Source organism: Pleurodeles waltl, chromosome 3_1, assembly GCF_031143425.1.
Source record: "Pleurodeles waltl isolate 20211129_DDA chromosome 3_1, aPleWal1.hap1.20221129, whole genome shotgun sequence".
Taxonomy (NCBI): domain Eukaryota; kingdom Metazoa; phylum Chordata; class Amphibia; order Caudata; family Salamandridae; genus Pleurodeles; species Pleurodeles waltl.
Window position 1 is genome coordinate 1,790,686,247 of NC_090440.1, and position 25,684 is coordinate 1,790,711,930.

At 46.5% G+C, this 25,684-nt stretch overlaps 1 protein-coding gene across 3 annotated transcripts in view; it reads right to left on the reverse strand.

The window, feature by feature from the left end:
• Window positions 1–25,684, reverse strand: part of SLC39A10 (solute carrier family 39 member 10) — a 269,902-nt gene that overhangs the window by 148,558 nt on the left and 95,660 nt on the right. The gene's annotated exons all lie outside the window — the stretch shown is intronic.

Here is a 25,684-nt window from a genome sequence, read left to right on the forward strand (position 1 = left end):
CCACCAGAAGTATAAAGAATTCCCCCTCACTTTAAGCCATGATATTCCCTTAGCTGGACATTTGGGACAGACCAAGACCTGGAACAGGCTGGTCAACCATTTTTATTGGTCCCAAATGTCAGAAAAAGTCAAGGAGTTTTGCAGCTCCTGTGTTACCTGCCAAGCCAGTGGCAAGGCAGGGGGCAAGCCAAAGGCTCCCTTGATACCACTGCCAGTGGTTGGGACTCCCTTTGAGAGGATGGGGATTGATATTGTTGGTCCCCTAGACCCACCAACTGGCTCAGGCAACAGGTACATTTTGGTAGTTGTGGACCATGCCACCAGGTACCCTGAGGCAATACCCCTCCAGACAGTCACTGCTCCCACAGTGGCTAGGGCCCTACCTGGTGTGTTCACCAGAGTGGGGTTCCCAAAGGAGGTGGTTTCAGATAGGGGTACAAATTGTATGTCTGCCTATCTGAAAGCCATGTGGGATGAGTGTGGTGTTACAAGTTCACCACCCCCTATCTTCCACAGACCAATGGTCTGGTGGAAAGATTTAATAAGACCCTGAAGGGCATGATCATGGGTTTGTCTGACAAACTCAGGAGGAGATGGGATGTTCTCCTCCCATGCCTGCTGTTTGCCTACAGAGAGGTGCCACAGAAGGGGATATTGATTCAGCCCCTTTGAATTACTGTTTGGGCACCCTGCAAGAGGTCCATTGTAATTGGTGAGAGAGTCTTGGGAGAAGCCTCTCAAAGAGTCCAAGGAGAATGTGCTGGACTATGTGCTGGGCCTGCGGTCACGCATGGCTGAGTACATGAAGAAGGCAAGCAGAAACCTGGAGGCCAACCAAGAGCTCATGAAGCTCTGGCATGACCAGAAGGCTACCATGCCGGAGTATCACCCAGGACAGCTGATGTGGGTTTTGGAGCCCATGGCTTCTAGGGCACTTCAGGCCAAATGGGCTGGGCCCCATCTAATTGTGGAGAAAAAGGGTGAGGTCACCTACTTGGTGGATCTTGGCACCCCCAGGAATCCTCATAGGATCCTGCATGTCAACAGATTGAAACCCCACCAGGATAGGGCAGACATGACCATGCTGATGGTCACTGATGAAGGGAAGGAGGAGGAGAGTGAACCTCTGCCAGACCTCCTGTCCTGAAATGAACAAGACGGGTCAGTGGAGGGAGTGGTACTCTCTCCCAAGTTGACAGACCAGCAACAAAGAGACTGCAGAAATGTTTTGGAGCAGTTTGCTAGTCTGTTCTCCCTGACCCCTGGACTCACCAATTGGTGTGTCCATGACGTTGACACTGGTGACAGCTTACCTGTCAAAAACAAGCTGTACAGGCTGTCTGACCAGGTCAAGGCCAACATCAAAGCTGAAGTGGCTAAGATGTTGGAGCTCAATGTAATTGAGCCCTCTGACAGTCCTTGGTCCTGTCCAGTGGTACTGGTGCCCAAAACTAATCCCCAAGGTGGGAAGAAGGAACTGATATTATGTGTGGACTACAGAGGTCTAAATGCACTAGGACTGATGCTCACCATAGTGGCCCCTCTGACTGAGCTTACCTCTAAGAAATAGCCCAAGAAGGTCATTTGGACCCCAGAGTGTCAAAAAGCTTTTGACACCCTAAAACAGGCTATGTGTCCAACGCCAGTGTTCCTGGCCCCTGACTATAGCAAGGCGTTTATAGTGCAAACAGATGCTTCAGAGGAAGGGATTGGGCAGTGTTAGCACAAGTTAATGAAGAGGGCCAAGATCAACCAGTTGCCTTCATCAGCAGGCGACTACTCCCCAGAGAGAAAAGATGGAGTGCCATTGAGAGGGAGGCCTTTGCTGTGGTCTGGTCCCTGAAGAAGATGAGGCCAAACCTGTTTGGCACTCACTTCCGTGTACAAACTGACCACAGACCTCTCAGATGCAAATGAGGGGGAGAGAACCCAAAACTGTTAAGGTGGTCCATTTCCCTACAGGGGATGGACTTCACAGTGGAGCACAGACCTGGGACTGCCAATGCAGATGGCCTTTCGAGGTTTTCCACTTAGCTGATGAGGACTACCAGGGTGTAGGTTAGTACCTATCACCTTTCATCTGGGGGGGCAAGTGTAGGAAAGTCCTCCTTCTTGCCCTGGTCACCCCCAAACTTTTTGGACAGGTACTTGTGGTTTCTGACTCTTGGCTGTGTCCTGGGTACTGCTTACCAGTCCCAGGGACAGTGCTCTGTGTAAAGTGGATATGCAAATTAGGCTAATTATAATTGGCAAAGTTAACCTACCTATAAGTCCCTAGTATATGGTAGGACATGGAGGTTTAGGGACCCCAGCATAGGTAGTGCCCCCATAGGTGCACTGCTGAGGTGCCCAGTGTCATTTTAAAGGCAGGCTGGCCTTGCTGGCTGCTTTTAAATTAAAGTTACATGCAAATTCATCTTTGGAATTAAAAGTAGTTCCAAAGTCTTAAATTACCTTATTTTTACATATAATTCACCCCTAAGGTGTGCCCTGTGTGCCCCTAGGGCTGGGTGCCATGTAACTATAAGCAGGGACGTTATAAAAATAGTTGTTAAAACCCTGGTGAGGTAAAACAGCCAAATTCGTTTTTCCCTTATTGTAGTGAATGGCCTCCATAGGCTAGAATGGGGAGACTTTATTTTAATTTTTAAAGTCCCCTTAAGTAACAGATACCAGCCGTTTGGTATCAAATTAATTGTTATAATAAATCCCACAACTTCCAGTTGTGGGATTTAATATAACTTGTCCAGGCTGCCTTGATAAGGTGTGAAGTGGCCTGGCTCCACACAAAGATGTGCCTGTGGGAGGAGATCTCCCCTCAGCAGATGGTGAGGCAGAAGGGGGGAGGGCTGCCAAACTGGTCTTCAAAGGCAGAGAAGGACATTTGGAGTAACCCAGCAACACCCCCACATCCTGCAAACCCAGACAATTAGGTGCCCCCTTGATTAGATTAGGAGAGGGGCGTGTTTAGGATTTTTAGCCACAACAGTGGGTGGGCTCAGCCAGATGTAACCTCCAAAAATCACTTTCAGCCATGATGGAGTTTTGAGGAACTGGGATTGGGATTTTTGCCACACTTCCCAGGAAGTGGTCATCACAGGGGGAAGGACCCTGCACCCGATTGGAGAACCAGGACCCCCCTGTTTTTCACCCTGGAGCAGGGATAAAACTGGCAGACCTGCACCCACACCTCAGATCCCCATCAGACTCCAACAAGGAAGAACTACAGGAGAAGAAGGACTGCCCTGCTGGACCCATGGCCTGCACCTGGACCCTGCACTCTGAAGGACTGCACCAGCTGCACACTTGGGTTTCACCACAAGAAGGACTTTGCCTGGCTTCAACTGGTTCAAGGAGAGACTCCCTGTTTGCTACAGGTACAAAGGAGCTGCCTAGAGTCCCCTGCACTAACTCCTGAAGAAACCAACCAGCTGACCACAGTCCAGTGGCCAAAAAGGATTCAAGCTAGCCTGGCTGATGAAGGGTGAAACCGGTCCCAGGATGCTTGTTTCCAGTCCAGGGAAGACCTGGCCTAGCAGTTCAGGCTGGACTGTTCCCATGTGGAACAGGGTCAAGACTGATTTGCATATGGCTGAGTCCAAACTGGAATGGCATGGGCAGCAAAAAAAACGATGGATTAAACCCAGATCTGTGACGGGGGGTGAATGTTTGACAATGTTCAGCATTCCGTCCATCACTTGTTGTTTTTGCATTTGTCGCCCTAAGTGGGAAGGGTATGCCCAGACGTGGGTCCCGTGCTTCCCATGCCACTGGATTCAAGCTAGCCTGGCTGATGAGGGGTGAAACCCCGAAACCGGTCCCAGGATGCTTGTTTCCAGTCCAGGGAAGACCTGGCCTAGCAGTTCGGGCTGGACTGTTCCCATGGGGAACAGGGTCAAGACTGATTTGCAGATGGCTGGGTCCAAACTGGAATGGCATGGGCAGCAAAAAAACGATGGATTAAACCCAGATCTGTGACTGGGGGTGAATGTTTGACAATGTTCAGCATTCCGTCCATCACTTGTTGTTTTTGCATTTGTCGCCCTAAGTGGGAAGGGTATGCCCAGACGTGGGTCCCGTGCTTCCCATGCCACTGGATTCAAGCTAGCCTGGCTGATGAGGGGTGAAACCCTGAAACCGGTCCCAGGATGCTTGTTTCCAGTCCAGAGAAGACCTGGCCTAGCAGTTCGGGCTGGACTGTTCCCTTGGGGAACAGGGTCAAGACTGATTTGCATATGGCTGGGTCCAAACCGGAATGGCATGGGCAGCAAAAAAACGATGGATTAAACCCAGATCTGTGACTGGGGGTGAATGTTTGACAATGTTCAGCATTCCGTCCATCACTTGTTGTTTTTGCATTTGTCGCCCTAAGTGGGAAGGGTATGCCCAGACGTGGGTCCTGTGCTTCCCATGCCACTGGATTCAAGCTAGCCTGGCTGATGAGGGGTGAAACCCCGAAACCGGTCCCAGGATGCTTGTTTCCAGTCCAGGGAAGACCTGGCCTAGCAGTTCGGGCTGGACTGTTCCCATGGGGAACAGGGTCAAGACTGATTTGCATATGGCTGGGTCCAAACTGGAATGGCATGGGCAGCAAAAAAACAATGGATTAAACCCAGATCTGTGACTGGGGGTGAATGTTTGACAATGTTCAGCATTCCGTCCATCACTTGTTGTTTTTGCATTTGTCGCCCTAAGTGGGAAGGGTATGCCCAGACGTGGGTCCCGTGCTTCCCATGCCACTGGATTCAAGCTAGCCTGGCTGATGAGGGGTGAAACCCCGAAACCGGTCCCAGGATGCTTGTTTCCAGTCCAGGGAAGACCTGGCCTAGCAGTTCGGGCTGGACTGTTCCCATGGGGAACAGGGTCAAGACTGATTTGCATATGGCTGGGTCCAAACCGGAATGGCATGGGCAGCAAAAAAACGATGGATTAAACCCAGATCTGTGACTGGGGGTGAATGTTTGACAATGTTCAGCATTCCGTCCATCACTTGTTGTTTTTGCATTTGTCGCCCTAAGTGGGAAGGGTATGCCCAGACGTGGGTCCCGTGCTTCCCATGCCACTGGATTCAAGCTAGCCTGGCTGATGAGGGGTGAAACCCCGAAACCGGTCCCAGGATGCTTGTTTCCAGTCCAGAGAAGACCTGGCCTAGCAGTTCGGGCTGGACTGTTCCCATGGGGAACAGGGTCAAGACTGATTTGCATATGGCTGGGTCCAAACCGGAATGGCATGGGCAGCAAAAAAACGATGGATTAAACCCAGATCTGTGACTGGGGGTGAATGTTTGACAATGTTCAGCATTCCGTCCATCACTTGTTGTTTTTGCATTTGTCGCCCTAAGTGGGAAGGGTATGCCCAGACGTGGGTCCTGTGCTTCCCATGCCACTGGATTCAAGCTAGCCTGGCTGATGAGGGGTGAAACCCCGAAACCGGTCCCAGGATGCTTGTTTCCAGTCCAGGGAAGACCTGGCCTAGCAGTTCGGGCTGGACTGTTCCCATGGGGAACAGGGTCAAGACTGATTTGCATATGGCTGGGTCCAAACTGGAATGGCATGGGCAGCAAAAAAACAATGGATTAAACCCAGATCTGTGACTGGGGGTGAATGTTTGACAATGTTCAGCATTCCGTCCATCACTTGTTGTTTTTGCATTTGTCGCCCTAAGTGGGAAGGGTATGCCCAGACGTGGGTCCCGTGCTTCCCATGCCACTGGATTCAAGCTAGCCTGGCTGATGAGGGGTGAAACCCCGAAACCGGTCCCAGGATGCTTGTTTCCAGTCCAGGGAAGACCTGGCCTAGCAGTTCGGGCTGGACTGTTCCCATGGGGAACAGGGTCAAGACTGATTTGCATATGGCTGGGTCCAAACCGGAATGGCATGGGCAGCAAAAAAACGATGGATTAAACCCAGATCTGTGACTGGGGGTGAATGTTTGACAATGTTCAGCATTCCGTCCATCACTTGTTGTTTTGGTCCTGTGCTTCCCATGCCACTGGATTCAAGCTAGCCTGGCTGATGAGGGGTGAAACCCCGAAACCGGTCCCAGGATGCTTGTTTCCAGTTCAGGGAAGACCTGGCCTAGCAGTTCGGGCTGGACTGTTCCCATGGGGAACAGGGTCAAGACTGATTTGCATATGGCTGGGTCCAAACTGGAATGGCATGGGCAGCAAAAAAACGATGGATTAAACCCAGATCTGTGACTGGGGGTGAATGTTTGACAATGTTCAGCATTCCGTCCATCACTTGTTGTTTTTGCATTTGTCGCCCTAAGTGGGAAGGGTATGCCCAGACGTGGGTCCCGTGCTTCCCATGCCACTGGATTCAAGCTAGCCTGGCTGATGAGGGGTGAAACCCCGAAACCGGTCCCAGGATGCTTGTTTCCAGTCCAGGGAAGACCTGGCCTAGCAGTTCGGGCTGGACTGTTCCCATGGGGAACAGGGTCAAGACTGATTTGCATATGGCTGGGTCCAAACTGGAATGGCATGGGCAGCAAAAAAACGATGGATTAAACCCAGATCTGTGACTGGGGGTGAATGTTTGACAATGTTCAGCATTCCGTCCATCACTTGTTGTTTTTGCATTTGTCGCCCTAAGTGGGTCCCGTGCTTCCCATGCCACTGGATTCAAGCTAGCCTGGCTGATGAGGGGTGAAACCCCGAAACCGGTCCCAGGATGCTTGTTTCCAGTCCAGGGAAGACCTGGCCTAGCAGTTCGGGCTGGACTGTTCCCATGGGGAACAGGGTCAAGACTGATTTGCATATGGCTGGGTCCAAACTGGAATGGCATGAGCAGCAAAAAAACAATGGATTAAACCCAGATCTGTGACTGGGGGTGAATGTTTGACAATGTTCAGCATTCCGTCCATCACTTGTTGTTTTTGCATTTGTCGCCCTAAGTGGGAAGGGTATGCCCAGACGTGGGTCCCGTGCTTCCCATGCCACTGGATTCAAGCTAGCCTGGCTGATGAGGGGTGACACCCCGAAACCGGTCCCAGGATGCTTGTTTCCAGTCCAGGGAAGACCTGGCCTAGCAGTTCGGGCTGGACTGTTCCCATGGGGAACAGGGTCAAGACTGATTTGCATATGGCTGGGTCCAAACTGGAATGGCATGGGCAGCAAAAAAACGATGGATTAAACCCAGATCTGTGACTGGGGGTGAATGTTTGACAATGTTCAGCATTCCGTCCATCACTTGTTGTTTTTGCAAAAGGAGTTTGCTCCAGGTGCATTCTGGGAGTTGTAGTTCACACCCCCAAGGAGCATCTCAGAGCTTCTGGAACCTTGGGGTGAGTTGTGGACCCCCATAAAACCTTAAAGGAACATCTGGAAGAAGACCCAGAAGTTTGGAGAACTTTTGGAAAAAAGCTCCATAAAGGGACCGGCCTGCCGCGGCAACTCTAGCCGGCTTGCCTTAACCGCGACCCAGCCTGACTTGCAGGTTCGTCCCGATAAAGAAAATCTCCATAAAAGAGACTAAGTCCGAACGTAGGAAGTTGACCGGGACCTCCCAGCCAGCATATCCGATGAGGGCTCCAAGGAAATCGGATCAAGATCCAGGTTTGGCCTGGCCGAAGGATTTTCACCTCGAAAAAACGACTAAGTCCGAAGGTAAAAATCTCCACCGAGGGCTCCCGCGACTAAGTCCTAAGGTAAACTTTTGACAAAAGCCTCCCGTGGCCTGTAGCCAAGCCGGGCTCCATTGCGATCGGCCTTAAACTTTGCCCCGGTCGGGGTGCGACCAGATGACCAGATTCACACTTTTTGTTTCTAGGTGCTAGAAAACAATAATTCTTTAAAAATTCATATCTCCGGTTCCACTTTTCTGATTTTATTTGTTTTTGTGTCATTTTAAAGATAAAAATAGAATCTATTTTTATAAATTGATTTCGGATTTTTAAACTATTTCCTGTGTTTTATTTAATTACTGTTTTATGATATTTAAATGCTTTACAATCTGTCTCCTAAGTTAAGCCTTGTCGCTCGTTGCCAAGCTACCAAGGGTTAAGCTGGGTTTAAGTGGAAGTTAGTGGCCTATTGCTAAGTGTAGGTAATTACCTGCCCTTACCATTAACCCATTTTCCAACATGGAACATGTCCTTAGATCGAATATCAGGGAAGCACCAGAGGACCATATGAAATGGAATGAAACTGAGAGCATGTCATGGTTGTTGATATGGGCCTCATATGGGACTCATGTTATCACATTTCATAATCCTAACAGGAGGAGCATGGCAGGGGTGTCCGTTTTTACAGTCTGTTTTTGCACTGACCATGACACCCCTGGTTGAAAGAGTAAACTCTTCCCTCCCTGAGATTTCAGGAATGCTAGGAACTAGGAAGCAGAATAAAGTTACTGAGTTGTGCTTCCTGACCAACTATAGTAAATCTGTCACTATGGGAGTGGGCAGCACACTGATAATTAAAAGGCAGGCTTTAGATGGTTCCCAAAACATGTAGAATATTTAGGTGCTATGCAACAACCAAATCTGCATCAGACTTACTTGGTCAATGTCCCCACACTTTTAGACACTATTTTCAAAGACCAATACACATGGGGGAGAAGGCTTGAAATATTACTGCTGTGTTACTGGAACCAAACTATACTCAGCAGATGACCCCCAGTTAGGACAAAACCACCTCTGGGTTGTTTGTGTTCAGATTCAGGAAGGACCTGGCCTGGCAGTCTGGGCTAGACTGTTTTCATTAGAGCAGGGTCAAGACTGATTTGCATGTGGTTGGTTCCAAACTGATGCGAGGTGGTGTGAAAAACAAACATGGATTTGGGTGCGGCCCAGACTAATTACCAGTAGCTGAGATTAATACACATAGGCCATTTATCACTTTTTGTAGGCTTTAGTGTGGGTCCCGTGCACTCTTTGTCACTGGAGCCAAGCTATACCTGGCTGATGAGCTCTACTTAGTGTGAAACTGATCCTGAGATGCTTGTGTTCTGGTTCAGGGAGAATATGGCCTGGCAATTCAAGCTGGACTTTTCCCACTGGAGAAGGGGTCGAGACATATTTGCATTTGGCTTGGCACAAACTGAGGAGGAAAAACGATGGCTGGAGTAATTACAGAAGGCTGAGATAAATTAAATCATTTCTTCCATCACTTTGTGTATGCTTTTGATTGATATGTTTGAGGTGAAAATCAACAGAATGTTGCACTAAATAAATCTGGAACAGCTGGACTACACATGTAGGCCTGGAGCCATGTTTCCTTGTCTGCCTAGCTAAAGGCACAATAGGTGCAAGAGTCCACAGGTGACATTCAACTTTCTTTACCATTTGTATAGTTTCCTATTGCATATACCCTGGCCTTAATGGAAAGTTAAGTATGTTGATTGTGGACTGGACAGGAGTAACGCAGTATGCAGAGCTAAAAACACACCAGCATCAGTCCACAAATTAAAAAAAAAATGGTGACCACACAAAAGCATCATGTTTTCACACTTCTCTACACCCCCCCGCCCCCGCAATCGCTAATGCATATCTCAGCCATTGCCTTGGCAGTTCTCATTGTATAAGCTGAAGGAATTTGGAAAATCCCTGTGTGTTTTGGTGAGCTCTGCTCCAGGCTCGCATCCAACTGTTCAGTCAACATCCAGAAGGAAAGAATCCACCTCAACAGCTGGGGGCCTTCCCTCGTTGTCCCCACTGCTATTCGATCACACCACCAGCATTACCTGTGAGGAACACTTCTTAAATGAAGGCCTCTTCTTGGAAGAGGATCATCCATGACCTTTCCACAGATCTATCCCAACATGTACACAGAAACACCAAGGCCAGCCAGTTATGTGGCCATATTGTCCTCTAGGTAAGAAACCTGTCCCCAGCTTAGGGGCATCACTGTCAAAATAGCACAAGCCAACAGAGGCCACTGATAGCTGTCAGTGTCAGGAAACTGCCATTGGCTATTCACATACAGAAAAAGCTCCACTCCAGGGATTTAATAGGGCTCACTTCCAGTCAGAGGGCTAGCAAGGAGTCCCCAGTTTACTCTTGTGTTCTCTCTGAGATTTCTCAGAGTTACACTCTCGGGCTGTCAACAGCCTCCCTTCACTCTCACTTCTACTGCCTCAAGGGTGACACCCTAAATCTGGTTGTTCATCTCAGGGTCTGTACCCTGAGACTGACAACTTGCCTGGCAGTCCAGGACTTTTAAGGTGAACACACAGTCCTCATCGAGGATGACAACCACTTGTTGTATCCTACATGAGTCTGTCTGGCCCAGGTCCCCTCCCTCCTGTTTCTGTGACAGTACAGGCAGCACCTCCTTATCAGAAGCAACCCGCACCGCTGCCAGTCTCATGGCCTGCTCATGAAAGACCAGGTAAGCCGTGAAATTGTGGTCTTCCCACTGCATGCACCACTCGTCTCCTAACACTTACTCTTCTCTTGGGTCTCTGTACCCTAGCTGAAGACACAGTGCCCCAGAGATCTGCGGGGGGCCAATCTAGGTGTTTCCATTCACTGGTTCACAACATGCCTTCGAAAGTTCACTGCCAAAAATGCAGTCTGTGGGCAAGTGGGGACATACAACTAGTCTTCTCTCTGCAGCTACCTCCCTCCACCCTAAGGGCACCATGGTCACAGAGCAGACAGACTCTACAACCGCCCTCCCCCACGGATAATCTTTAACCTACAAACCTCCATTGCAGATACTGCTCCTAGGAAAACAGTCTTTCCACCTCCAGAGTCTGGCTGGCACATGTGACCCTCAGAGCAGTGAAAGGTACCACATTCACTATCACCAGCTAAGCTTGCCAGCTTATCTTCTGGGTCCACCTCCTAGCTTAAGGACACTATTGCATGATCTATGCTCTCCTATGGTTAGGCCTCTCCTTACATTGCTATACTGGCCATTCATGCAGAGTGTCTGCTTGCAAGTACCCTCTTCTTGAAGTATTCACAGATTAAAGTTTGCCTTTGCTGTACACAGTCAAAGCGATTGTCCATCCCAAAGAGCTTCTTACACTCTAGTTTCTACCTTTTCTGCTTCTTGGAAGGGACTCTAACTTTGGTGCACTAATGATTTTTCTTTTTGAACCTGGTTTCTCTACTTCTTTACCTGTTGCAGGGCTCATGCCCCCTCTTGGGATGATCACCCACCCACACAGGATTTCTTGGACATGGCCTACTGCGGACCCTCACATCAACTTTCAGGGATCAGCCAGCTGAGGTCCACTAGATGCTGGTATAACTCTAAAGAACAAATATACAAGATGTGCTCTTACATTATTAAATTATGTCGTTCATCAAAAGTAGCCTTTCAGTGCTTTGAAGGAGATGTCTATGAACGTCTCCCAACAAAGTTGTGACTTTACGATTTTCTTAGCTTCGTGGGATGCTCTTTAGGAGTGAGACCAAACATATTCACTACTGTATCCTTCAGGTGGCTTTTCAGTCTGCTACCTCACAGTTTAAGGTCAGGAGTGTGTCCCTCCCCTGCCTAGGCACCAACCCCTCCACAATAATGATTCCCAATACTGTTCATCTATCCTGCGCAACCGCAATGACCACCATTAAAAATCAAAACATCTATGTCATCAAACAGCACAAAGCTGTGCCACACAGTTAAGGAGGTTGACACCCCCTACCCCAGAAAAGGCACACACGGTGCACGTTCACACAGAGCCCCATTATAAATCACGAGCACAAGAGACAGGAGATTTCGATTTGCGTAATTATACAAAAACCAAAAAAAACAAACGCGGTGCCTATTAAATTCACTGGAAAGTATATTCTTGTTTGCTGACACAGGAACCGTGGCGTTGTAAAACACTAAAACGTACATTTACTCTGTAAATTAGGCCACTTAAAGCAGCCAAGGTCTTCAAGCTTGCATATTCATCAGCTCTGTCTCCCAGTACACACAAATAAAACACTTTATTTTAAAAAGAAGTGCTCAACTGTGGAAATGCTTTAACTATCTCAACCCGAGGCTTCTGCAGAGATTATAGTTTGTTATCCTGTTTCAAAATTTTAATTGGCGGAAAAAGATTACTGGCCTTTTCGAAAAGCCACAAGGTAATTAAACTAAGGTCATTTATAAAGCTGGATGAGCTCAGAGGGTGAAACCAGCTTTTCGCAACTTAACAAATACACTTGGATAGTTTAGAGCAGTATTTCAAAAAGACTAATGAGCTAGTAATGGAGCCACTATGTGAGATTTATTGATAAAGGGTTATCCTTCCCTAATGGCGAGAAAGCCATTCAAAATAATCACTCCTAGGTTAGTCTTTTGAACAAATAAGAATATCTGCCCAGAGGAAAATGAATTCAAAATTAATTCTATCAGCTATTAAGCAAAGACAAACTAAAGGTATGCGTTGACTACCCACAGACTTTAAAAACAAGCAATTGCAATGCCATGGGTCTCGCCTTAGCTCGAGTTAGAGGTATTAACTTTGAAAATTCCTAACTGGACTTTTCTTGCCACATAAGTTAAAAATGAAAAGGAAAACAGTTGACATAAGCAAGCCCATTGAAAGCACTATGGCCGCCATGAGCCTGAGTGCGAAGGAGAGACACAAAAGGAAAAATAAGTTTGCACGCAGTCCATTATCCATGTAACTGGGTCGATGGCCAAGGCGGTAACAAAACCGCCCCAAGGAGGGACAAACAGAGTATTTACAAATAAAAACAAAGGATTTTGAAAGGTAAGCCCATGAATGAGTGATAGCAATGGGGATGTGGTGGGCATGGACACAAGCCCACAGATAGATTACAGCAGGCCAGAGGGCTTGCACGCTCGACCTAAAAAATGGCCCTGACCCAGTGTAACGTAATCTGCTGTTCATACAAAATGCTCCAATGTCTTTGGGTTTTGGTTGGGCTATATCCAACTGAACAAATAAAATAAATGAAAGCTATATTCAATTTAGAAGGGGTTGTAATGCTTTTTTTTATTATAGGGACTGTGCTATGAATATGCTATTGAATTAAAAAGGCTAGAAACTGTGGGTGTGAAGGTTGCATGGGGTGGTCTTAAAAAATTCACTACTTCTATTCAAATTGTAAAATATGTGACCTTCGTGTGGGAAACACCCAGAAGAACGAGTCCGGAACCACGAAGTTGTGAAAAACGAAAGCAAAACAACACTTTTGTTTTCCACGGCTTCCTGGTTTTGGTACCTTAACCACGCATGTCAGAAGAATGTACATGCTTGGTTAAGGTACAGAAGAGGGGAGTCGGAGTCGAACGCGGTGAAGGAGGAGGTAAGTTTGGCTGGGACTGGGGCTGTTTTTTGGGGGTGGGGGAGTGGGGGGCTCGGGTGATTAGGGTTTGGGGGGCAGGGTTTAGGTTTAAGGGGTGGGTTGGGGTGTTTAGGTTTTAGGGGCAGGGAATGGGACTCGGGGTATTTTTATTTTTTGTGGTGGGGGGCTGGGGTGAATAGGGTTTGAGGGGCAGGGGGGTCAGTATTTAGGTTTAAGGTGTGGGTTGGGGTGTTTAGGTTTTAGGGGCGGGGTCTCGTGGTATTTTTAGTTTTTGGGGTGGGGGGATTAGGGTTTGGGGGCTGGGGGAGTCAGGGTTTAGGTTTAAGGGGTGGGGTGGGGGCTGGTTTAGATTTTAGGGGAGGGGGTTGCGGTTCTGGTAATTTTGGGGTTGTTGTGGGGATGGGGGGGTCGTGGTAATTTTTGAGGGTGGGGGGCTAAGGGGGAAGCACGCTGGATTGTGCATTTTGATTGCTAATGCCTTTACCAGGAATGCGTTTACAACGGTAAAATCGTTGTAAATGCATTCGTGGTAAAGGCATTAGTGGTTAGAACGAGGTTGTTGTTCCGACCCCGTTGTTAAGCCACAGGTGCTTGAAGCACCGTGGTTCCAACACATAACCCCTTCGTGTGAAGCAATGCATTTATCAAATCTGTCCAATTCATAATGAAACCGTATGAAACACATTTTGTTTACCATACTTCCATTAACACCTTCCCAGTCATGTACGTAATAGTTACGTCCGCTGGCGCGACGCTGAGGTTCCACAGATGTAACCATTACGTCCTGGTAGAGGCCCTCGGGGGAAGCACTTGCACCCACCCAACCCCCCAGTGCAGGGCTGGAAGGGGAATCACTCCCCCTTCCACCCCTAACCCCCCACTCTAATGACATCAGCGCTGACATCATCAGAGGGTGCCGGATGCGCTGGAAGCCATTTGCTTCCAGTGTGTCGAGGGAGAAGGAGGTGAGTTTCTCCTCCGGCCAGGGAGTGGGAAGGAGGGGTTGCTCAAAAAGAGGCATCGGGGGAATGCCCGCTAGACACAAGGGATTTCTGTTTTTGGTGATTTTATGTGTTGGGGAGTGGCCCCTTAGGCAAGGGTCTCTCTCCTTGGGGGGGCATAATGATTATCACCGTTTATGCCTCTTATTTTAAGGTTGATCTGCCCCCAAGGGGCATAAGTCACTGAAAGCCAGGGACTGTTCTTGTGTGTTTGTTTTGTGCGTGGGGTTGTGGCCCCTTGGCCAAGGGTCTCTCCCCAAAGGGGGCAAAGCACTGTTGGGCAGTTCTGCCGCCCCCCCCCCCTCCCCCTTGGAGGCAGATTGGCCTATTTATTTAGGCCCATTTGCCCCCAAAGAGGGCAGAAACCACTTAGCACCAGGGATATTGTGTGTGTTGTGTGTGGGGGGGCGGCCCCTTGGGCAAGGGTCGCCCCCCCCCAGGGGGGTAATATATTTTATGCCATTTCTGCTCCCCTTGGGGGCAGATCGGCCTTTTTTTTAGGCCCATCTGCCAACAAGAGGGGCAGAAGCCACTTGAAGCCAGGGATTGTTTTTGTGTGTGGGGGAGGCATCTTGGGCAATGGTCTCCCCCCCAAAGAGGGCACAGCACTACTGGGCAGTTCTGCCCCCCTTGGGGGCAGACCGGCCTATTCTTTTTTGACCCATCTGCCCCCAAAGAGGGAGGGGGCAAAAGCCACTTAGCGCCAGGGATATTGTGTGTGTGTTTTGCATGGGGGGGACGGCCCCTGGGGCAACAGTCACCCCTACAAAGGGGGCAATATATTTTATGCCATGTCTGCCCCCCTTTTTGTGTGTGGGGGTGGCCGCTTGGGCAAGCGTCGCCCCCCAAAGGGGGCACAGAACTGTAGATCATTTCTGCCCGCCGTGGGGGCAGATCGGCCTATTTCTTTTTAGGCCCATCTGCCCCTAAGGGGGGTAGTAGCCATTAAGGCACCAGGGGATATTTCTAGATGTTTGGTGGCAGGGTGTTTGTCGACTAGCAAAGTATTTGTATTTGTGATTATAATGTTTTATTTCTCCTTTTTGTTCTAGTTCAAAGCTTTTGCTTCCATTCCTGTGACTCCTTGCAGTTTTGGCAGTGGTTGACCAGCAGTTTGCGTAGTTGTATGTTTTAGGTAAGAACAAACAATGTACTCCAAATGATAATTGTTGCCATGCAGGAATTACATTTTGTATCTGGTGTACTAAATGCAGGATTGTGTGTGAAATTGTCTTTAGATTAGTGCACGATGATATTTGTATTGTCTTATGTGTAATTTTTTTTTCTATTTCTTTTTAGCGGGATATCATTGGTGATTGCTGTGGCTGTGCAGAGTGAGTAATTGCTGGTGAGTTTAGCTTTTTCAGGCAAGTGAGTGGCATAGTATTTGAGTTTATAACTTTTAGTGCTAAAACCACACTTTGCTTATTAATTATCTTAGTCAGTGCTGGTTGTTGGTGGTGCATTTGTCCAGTTACTTTTCGTAGGAAGGACCATGGCTAGGATGACTGCTCAGCAGGTTGTTGGTGTGCTTTTTGAGTCGTTTTCTGACCATGATTATGAGACCGACTAAGGCAGAGGAGGCGGTGCAAGATTCTGGAAGTTAATTTTCTGTCAGAGAGGAATCATCTAATGATGAAGTCACTCTCAGTGCTGATGAAGTGCCTGTTTAAGAGGAGGACACTGATGTGCCAATAGTGCAGCAGCCAGTGGCTGAAAGGCTTCCCATTGGAAGACCTGGACTCTGGGTTGCCCCAAACATGGAGCAGCCACAGTTGCCTGCCTTTACTGGTCTCCCAGGGTGTAGAGTGAATACGGAAAACTTTCTGACTGTCAATTTCTTTCAGTTGTTTATGGGCGATGTATTTTTAGAAGAGATTGTTGAGCAGACTAATTTATATGCGGAACACTATTTGAGGGACAACACTGCCAGACTTAGGCCACACTCTAGAGCTAGCTGGTAGATTCCCACAAATCTGGAAGAGTTGAAAAAGGTCTTGGATTTAACTTTTTTGATGGGGCTAATAAGGATGCCATCACTGTCTTCATATTGGTCTACTAGTCCCTTGATGGTAACTGCTATATTTTCTGCAACCATGAGTCATAACCGGTACGAGCTTCTTCTTAGGATGCTGCATTTTGTTGATAATGCTTTCTCCTTGCCACAAGATCACCCCGATTCTGACCGTCTTTTTAAGATTAGACTGGTCTTTGTTCATTTTGTAGATCGGTTTTCAGAGGTCTATGTTCTAGGCAAAGAAATACCTGTAGATGAGCCTTTGGTCCTGTTCAAGGGTTGTTTGGTTTTTGGGCAGTACATTCCTAGCAAGAGGGCATGGTATGGAATTAAATTGTATATGCTGTCTGAAAGTAGTACAGGATATGTTTATAATTTCCGGGTCTACACTGGTAGGGATTCCAGTATTGACCCCCCCCCCCCCGTCTGTCTGCCCACATTTGGAGTTAGCGATAAAATTGCGTGGGAACTTTTGTGGGAGACAACGGTTTAACAAAGGTCACCATTTGAACATAGATAACTTCTACACTGGAGTGCAGTTGTTCAAGGAATTCTTCAGAGTGGGCACTGTTGCTATTGGTACAATCCGCTCTAACCGGAAAGGCTATCCAAGAGCGCTTGTCTGTAAAAAGACTTGTGCAGTGCCTTGCAGAATTATTAGCTGCTAGCTCTGAAATTTGCGGACAGGAAGGATGTCTACATGCTAACTACCATCCATGATGAGAGACTTCACCTGTGGCTGTTTGGGGTCAAGTTGCTGAAGTGCGCAAACCTGTGTGCATTTTAGACTAAAATAAGCACATGGGTGGTATTGATAGAGTAGATCAGAGGTTGGAACCTTACACTGCTGCTCATAAGGCTGATGTTTGGTACAAAAAATTAATTCCACTTGGCAACTTTCAATGCTTTTGTTGTGTTCAAGAATAGTTTTCAAGAGTCAAGGATGGCATTTGTGAAATTTCAGGAGTCTGTCATAGCAAGGCCTGTGGTGCTGGGACAGGCAAGAGTTCCTAGAGAAGCAGTGGTGGAGGATGTGGCTAGAATGAATGATCGCCACTTTGCTGAGCACATTCATCCCACTGCCAAAAAATACTTTCCTGCTAAGAGATGTAGAGTGTGTGCTCAAAGAGGTAAGCAGAAGGAGACTAGTATGTAGTGCCCTGATTGTTCTTCAAATCGTGGACTGAGTGTGGGTGGCTGTTTCAGGAGTTACCACACTCAAAAACCTTATTGGGAACTACTGTGAGCATAAACTGCCTGTTTTATATTTTCATATGTTCAGTTTCACGGTTGGCATTACTGTCATGTATTTAGTAATAGCTTTTGTGCATGTAGTTTTGTACTTATTTCTAATTAGTTAGTGGTTTCTTTGTAGTTTAAAAAAAAAAGTGATGGTGGTGTGCATGGAGTGGCACTTGGCTGGCGGTGTGCGTGGAGAGGCGCTGGGTTGGCGGTGTGTGTGAAGTGGTGCTTGGCTGGTGGTGCATGGAGTGCACTTGCCTGGCGGTGTGCGTGGAGTGGCGCTTGGCTGGTGGTGTAAATAGGGACTTGCTGATGGCCACTGCAACACACTCCTAACCAAATACCGTTCCACGCTATCCCATCAGCTGGTGTGATATCCTGTGTCAGGCATGTGGGTGCATAAAATTGATGGGCCCTTGTATGGCTCTGTCTGTTGACACGAGTGTTGTAATGTGCTGGGCCCACGGCAAGAATGGTCTTGTGCATGTCATGTATGGAAATTGTGTGAATGGACTGTAAAGCAGTTGGTGCCTTGTCGTTGGTTCCGTTTTTTGGCCTTTCAGTTATTAACAGTGCATTTCATTTTGTGAAATCTCTTGTTAAAAAAATCTGATCTACTGAACCATCACTCACCCTCGTGTCAAATCCAACCAGTATGTGTGGTAAAAATGAAAAAACCTGCTCCACTATAATCAGGCGTCGCAGCACACCCGTGACATGCTAGGTGTCTCAAGAGGGACCCCGATGATGAAGCAGGCCACCAACTTGGTTGGTGGTTGAGGGGTCTGTTAAGCATAAGCTAAGTGCTTTTCTTTTCACAATGTTAGTGTTTGCAACATCACAGAAGGACGTGGATACATCAAAATTATTTATTACAAAACTACCTGTGTTTCTGGGGGAGGGGGGGCACCTGTGTTTTTGTTCCCGGGTGCGGCCTTCATCTAGGGAAACCTACCAAACCCAGACATTTTTGAAAACTAGACACCCGGAGGAGTACAGGGAGGTGTGGCTTGCATGGATCCCCCAACATTTTCTTACCCAGACTCCTCTGCAAACCTCAAAATGTGCTTACAAAAGCATATTTTCCTCACTTTTATTTGTAGGATCACCGCACCAGCACAAATTTCCCACCAACCAGCGTTCTCCTCAGTCTCTCAAGTAAAATGATACCTCACTTGTGTGGGTACCCAAAGCAGAGCCAGCCTAAAAATGTATTTAAAAAAAGAAAGAACTGTGCTTATCAACTCGCTGTGCTATCCCCTCAATCTCTACACCTTTATGGCCTTTTCCTGTTGCAGGCACCTAAAATTCCAGAACTTTCCATCATTAAAAAGAGTTTTAGCCAAATGTTCAGGTTTGCAAAGGATTCTCGGTGACAGAACCTGGTGAGAGCCCCACAAGTCACTCCATTCTGAATTCTCCTGGGTGTCTGTTTTTCAAAAATATAGAGCTTTGCTAGGTTTCCCTAGGTGCCGCCTGTGCAAGAGGCCAAAATCCACAGCTAGACACTTTGCAAAAAACAGGTCAGTTTTCTTTGGAAAAACGTGATGTGTCCATGTTGTGTTTTGGGGCATTTCCTGTTGAGGGCACTAGGCCTACCCACACAAGTGAGGAACCATTTTTATCAGGAGACTTAGGGGAACACTGGGTAGAAGGCTCCTCTTAGATTCCAGAACTTTCCATCACCGAGATCTGAGGAAAAAGTGTTGTTTTTTTTTGCCAAATTTTGAGGTTTGCTAAGGCTTCTAGGTAACAGAACCTGGTGAGAGCCCTACAAGTCATCCCAGCCTGTATTTCCCTAGGTGTCTAGTTTTAAAAAATGCACAGGTTTGGTAGGTTTCCCTAGGTGCCGGCTGAGCTATAGGCCAAGATCCATAGCTAGCCACTTTTCCAAAAACACGTCCGATTTCAATGTAAAAATGTGATGTGTCCGCGTTTCGTTTCCTGTCTCGGGCATTAGGCCTTCCCACACAAGTGAGGTACCATTTTTATCGGGAGACCTGGGGGAACACAGAATAGAAGAACAAGTGTTATTGCTCCCTGTGTTTCTCTACATTTTCCCTTCCAAATGTAAGACGGTGTGTAAAATAGATGTCTGTTTGAGAAATGCCCTGTAATTCACATGCTAGTATGGGGACCTCAGAATTCAGAGATGTGCAAATAACCACTGCTTCTCAACACCTTATCATGTGCCCTTTTTGGAAATACAAAGGTTTCCATGATACCTATTTTTGACTCTTTATATTTTACCAAATAAATTGCTGTATACCCAGTAGGAATGAAAACCCATTGTAAGGTGCAGCTCGTTTATTGGCTCTGGGTACCTAGGGTTCTTGATGAACCTACAAGCCCTATATATCCTGCAACCAGAAGAGTCCAGCAGATATAATGGTATATTGCTTTTGAAAATCTGACATCGCAGGAAAAAGTTACAGAGTAAAACGTGGAGAGAAATGGCTGTTTTTTTCACCTCAATTTCAATATTTTTTTATTTTAGCTCTTATTTTCTGTAAACCTTGTAGGATCTGCACAAAAAAACCCTTGGTGAATTTAGAATTTTGTCTACTATTCAGAAATGTTTAGCTTTCCGGGATCAAGCATAGGTTTCACACCCATTTCAGTCACTAACTGGAAGGAGGCTAAAAGCACAAAAAATAGAAAAAATGGGGTATGTCCCAGTAAAATGGCCAAAATTGTGTTGAAAAATGTGTTTTTCTAATCCAAGTCTGCCTGTTCATGAACGCTGGGAAGATGGGGATTTTTAGCACCGCAAACCCTTTGTTGATGCCATTTTCAGGGGAAAACCCTCAAGCCTTCTTCTGCAGCCCTTTTTTCCCAATTCTTTTTTTTAAAAAACGAAATTTATGCTATATTTTGGCAAATTTTTTGGTATCCTCCAGAGAAACCCACAAACTCTGGGTACCTATAGAATTCCTAGGATGTTGGAAAAAAAGGACACAAATTTGGCATGGGTAGCTTATGTGAACAAGAAGTCATGAGGACCAAAGCGCAAACTATCCCAAATAGCCAAAAAAAGGCTTGGCGCCTGATGGGGGAAAAGGCTTGGGAGCAACGGGGTTAAACGATCCTTAAATCTATACTTTACATGGCAAATCAAAGTAATATCATAATTACAAAGCATGAGCTTTGAGCAACAGCAAAATAAAAGCCAACTTACCAACAAAAAAGACACAAATCGCTGAATTGAAAAGGAGAAAGTTGGTATGGTTTTTCAAATTCTTATCAGTCACAAAGGCCAGTATGACCAGGGCATTCCCCAGGACAATTACTGAGATCATTACAGACATTAAAATTCCCAGTAATGTCAGTGTTGCACCTAAGAACAGGTATCCCTCACTGAGAGTGTAGAAAGCCAGACTAGCTTCATCCTGAGGGGTTGTGGGACTCGTAGAGAACAAGGCTGGGGTGAAGGAGAAGACGAGGAAAGAAAAGATCACTATCCAGGGTTTGCATCTGAATATTAGGTCCCAGATGTGGTCGGTCAGGGAACCTGTTTTGATGTTTGCTGTTCAATATAAAATATTTAAGGAAGGTAATAATTTGCAAATGTACGTTAGATAATGTCACTGATCAACACAATTGTCCTGTGTCAACAATTTAGGTATACAAAAAATGTATGAAAATGTTTGACTGATGATTATATCGGACGACAGACAGTACTAAAGTGGTCTCAAACACAGTTACAGCGAGTCGTGGCATCTGCATCATGCAGTCCACTCAAGATTGCTAGCAGATTTAGTTGGAAGAACACTTTTTATTCAAGAGAAACGTCAAGCAGTCCTCCTCCTCTGATGTATTTTTAATATAATTGTGTGTAATTTGCTCATTAGCGCATCACCATCTAGTGGGTGCAATGCACTAAGTTATAGGTGTTTACTTCGGAGGCATGTGCTTTGGATCTAGAGCCTAATTTCTGCCCAGTTCACACTCTTAGATGTGGTGTGGACCCTTATGCAGGTTAGGTCCCAGTCAAATAAACTCATAATAATACTGAAAACTGTACTCCTATTTCTCTATACTAATCCATCTCTAATTCCTTTTGGGTTCCGGAGTAGCGTGTTACTCGCTGAAAAGAGCTTTGACGCCTCGTCAGGGGTAGTAAGCGCTATATAAATACTAATACAATACAATACAATACTGTGGGGAGATTTACCAGTGAAGAGCAGAACTGCCTGAGTTGGTTGCTGCTGTTTAGTGAGGGTAAAATTACTTATTACAAGAGTGAACATATATTTAATGAGGTGTCAACAGTAGACGAGTTCAACTTCTTTTGATGTTTAATTTATAACATTTCAATAATGCAAATTAAATGAGAAGGGCTAGTGTAATTTCAACAATGCCTACATGCAAATTGCCTTTGAAGAAAGACGTAAAATGATGATGACTGTGCGACGCAGAAATAAGAAATAATTATTACCTGGAGAAGAGGATATGAAGTATCGATAAGAGCTGCTGACTTTGGAACATCCTGTGATTCTGGGCAAATAATAAAAAACTAGTGCGATCGCGCTGTGTAAAACATTGAATTCGGCAAGGATCGCTGGGATAGTCAATAGAAGTAAACTGGTAGTCTTGCAACACACTCAACTACTGCCCAGTGAGATTGCGTTGCGCAGGAAATAAGAAGAAAAAGTAGTCCAGAAGCCATACGGAAAACATGGAGCCTCCTATGTTTTCAGTTGTTGGTTGGTGCACTCGAGGAGGGCTAAACACCGCAAAAGGCATGACGTATGCATGCCTTTCACTAATGAAATCAAACGAATTTTAAAAAGCAAGGCCACGAACCAACAAACGTGATGGGTGTGGTCAAAAGCCCACAGAGATTACAACAGACCAGATTGCTTGCATTCTCCACCCTAAAAAGGGCAACTTCTCTGGTCTTCTCTACAAACGGATTCTCTTTAAAAACATATTCCTATGTTTAAATGAAAAGAGGGTAGAGGGCTTGGGGAATAAAATTCTTTGACTATTAAACACGCTTAGGCAAGCCCAATAGTTCGCTCCTTTGGGATTTACTGGCTTTGTTAATGCCTTTTGATTAGTATATACAGCATCATAAAAAGGCATTTTTCACCAATACTATGCAGTATCAGTCAAAGGAAAAAAACGCCATGGCCTTTTTATTTATTTACCTATCCAAGTTGTGACTGTAAATTTTTAAAAAATGAAACACAAGTTAAACTGAAGCCTGTGTGAAGCAACATCTACTTCTATTTTGCCCACTTATTTGAAATACAATACTACCTGCATCAAAACAACACGGAGTTAAGTTTTGGATAAAACATTCTCCCAAAACATCTTCAATTCTGCTCGCTAACCACTACCGAAAAAAAGAGGGTTCCGAAGTATCAACTTTACGACAAAGTGACATCAGTACCCCGCTGCAAACTGCCTCATAAGTTTTGCATTAAGAAATTAAGCAAAGCAGTGAGTTTTTAATGACACAGCCTGATGGAGATAGAACACAGTGGTGAGAGAATTAGAATACATGGATTTCCAATTGGTAGAGTGGTTAATGTCATGGTTTGGGACACGATTTTGGAATTCTTTCACAGCCTTTCCTCTTTCCATGAACATCTAACATAATGCATCAAAATAGACTAATGGGAATAACAAATCTCAGTGCCATGTACATCTAAAACACCGACAAAGAACATGTGAACACACCTACAATTTTGATACGGCACACATGAGTAGGTATGCATTTTCATTTTTAACACGGTGGACACTTGGGACAACAATTATGAGCGTATATGTATGCAACTATATGTACAGTGCATGCATCTGTACATTTTAATAAACGTCTTGTTTGGTTTTTTTTAACACTGATCATTCAAAAAGGAATAACAGCAGCACTCATTTTCAGTAGATGCCGGAGGAAATATTGATGTGCCCAAGTACAGTGATGACCCACAGACATGCAAGTACTTTACACAGCAATGAACTCTAAACATATTTAATCTGTTCGCATTTCTGTTTACACTGTACGCTTAACGTACGTTTTTATTTTTACAAGATTTTATGCTTTTTACTGAAGGAGGAGAAAGGCTGTTTATTAAAAGGGAAAAATTATTACAGTTTTACAGCCCACTGCCTGCAGAGGGATATACCAGTTGTTAAAGGTCCTGAACCCGGGTTACAGGCCAGAGCCGCAGGCGAGGGCCTATGAGGAGGGAGAGGTCCTTTAGTAACTGGCATAGCCCGAGGCAGAAGAGCTATAAGGCTATTAGAATGGTCTAAAATAAATAGGGATAATCATGAAGGCAAACTGTGGAATGTTAGCATCTGGGCTCATACCAGCCATTTTAAGAAAGGAGCTACTCCACTGTCTTCAACTGAGCTCTTAACATGCAATTCTCTAATACAGCTTTATAGCCAGCAAGAGAGCAGGCATCATTGGTCAACATGGCCCAGCAACGGTGGGCCATAAAGCTATATTAGAACATTCTGCCCCATGAGAGCAGAACGTTCTAATTAAAAAAACAAAGGCCTATCGGCGTACGAGGAGGTTAAAATTTCCCTTGGCTCCGAAGCCTTTGCTCACAGCTCTTGCTGTGAAGGTTCTACAGTTAACAGATGTGTGCGCAAGGCCATGGTCATCAGCTGTCGAACATTCACAGCAAGAGCTGCGAAAGGGGGCTGAAGTCAATACCTGGTTCTCCTCAGCTTGGCTGAATTAATTCTTGTAGTTCAGGCAAGTCAAATCGAGCAGCATTCATCCCCACCCTCCTTCTGAAGCCCTAGTGACACTGAGCTACGGGAGGCGGGAAAGGCGGCAGCTGCATGCGTCCTCTTGCACGGCCTCTATCTTTCGCTTTCATCTGCTTAATCAACATATCTTCAAGAGGAAGGGAAAAGACAAAGGCTGTGCATTATGACACTGACATTTTGAGAGCAGCGGGCCTAAGTCAGTTTATATAGGGCGTTGCTGCTCCATCGTCTCCAACGGAGCTCTCAACATTCCAGTATTCTCCATTTTCAATAGATTAATCGCAGTTTGACTGCGTTCATTTTCCCCTTTGAGTGCTGTCCGTGTGTCTCTAATGGCACCTAAAATGCCAGCAGAAGGAGCCATCCTAGGAGTGGCGTAGTGTAAGATTTTATTGGATTGTGTGGGCCCAGATGATTTTGTCATATCTTGATATCCTGTGGGCAGACACGTCCAAGCCCAAGCCACAGGCAGCTGGGGGACTCCATGGGCCCCAACTCTGCCCACGACCTGTCTCTTCACGCAAGGGCGGCTCCCAGTTCATTGGATCTCTCACCAAGGGGGGCTAGCCACCTTCCACTACCTCACGAGAGAGGGCCCAGCCCCACAGTCTCCCAGATAAGTGACCAAGTGTGCATCAAGCACCAGGATCCCAGTTGAAGCTGCTTGTTGTGGCCCAGGGGCACAGTAAAGAAGACAATTCCAACCAGGCTTAGCAGTATTTTTCACTCTAGGGCCAACCAGCCCCCACAACACAGCAGGACTGGCCTCTCTGTGGCCCACAACCAGTGTCTCTGTTAGGTCTCTCTCCGGGCTGCAGCACTCCCTCAGGATTCGAGTGCCAGAGACTGATGTGTCTTTACATCTTTTTCAGTATTCCTTGGTCCAAGGGGCCTCACCTTTCTATACCCATCATTCGCTAGAAGGGTTTCACTAGAGAAAGCTACATGGAAAAACCATCCCAATGCCTCATCTTCCCAGTGCGGACCCTGCAGACACCATCCTCTGCAGCATGATCGGCAGCTGCACTGCCTCTAACGAGAATCCTCTCACTGGGGGTCCACAACACCGTACAGAGGTACCTGACAGCCCCTCGCTCTTCCTCAGCTCTGTCAGATCGCACCTGCAGGAGTATCTGTCAGATCGCACCTGCAGGAGTACTCCTCCGTGCTGGACATCAGGAGGGACTGATACAGCTCCCCACAAGAGGCTCTCCCCAGGCAGGCAAGTTCCTATCCCCCCAGCACCCCTTCCTCCTCTAGGCTGAGGCGTTATCCTTACTGCTTGTAAAGCTCGAAGCAGCATTTTGGGAAAGCCCCACTAACAGCAGTCTTTCAACCAAGTTCAGCTCTTGCAGATGGCATCCGCGGCACTCCGGTTGCAGAATTTCTCCAGGATTTTAGCCATGTAGAATAGAGCTCAGGGCAAAGGCGTCTGCATGGCTATCTTGCCATACCATTCCCAAGGGCATCTACTA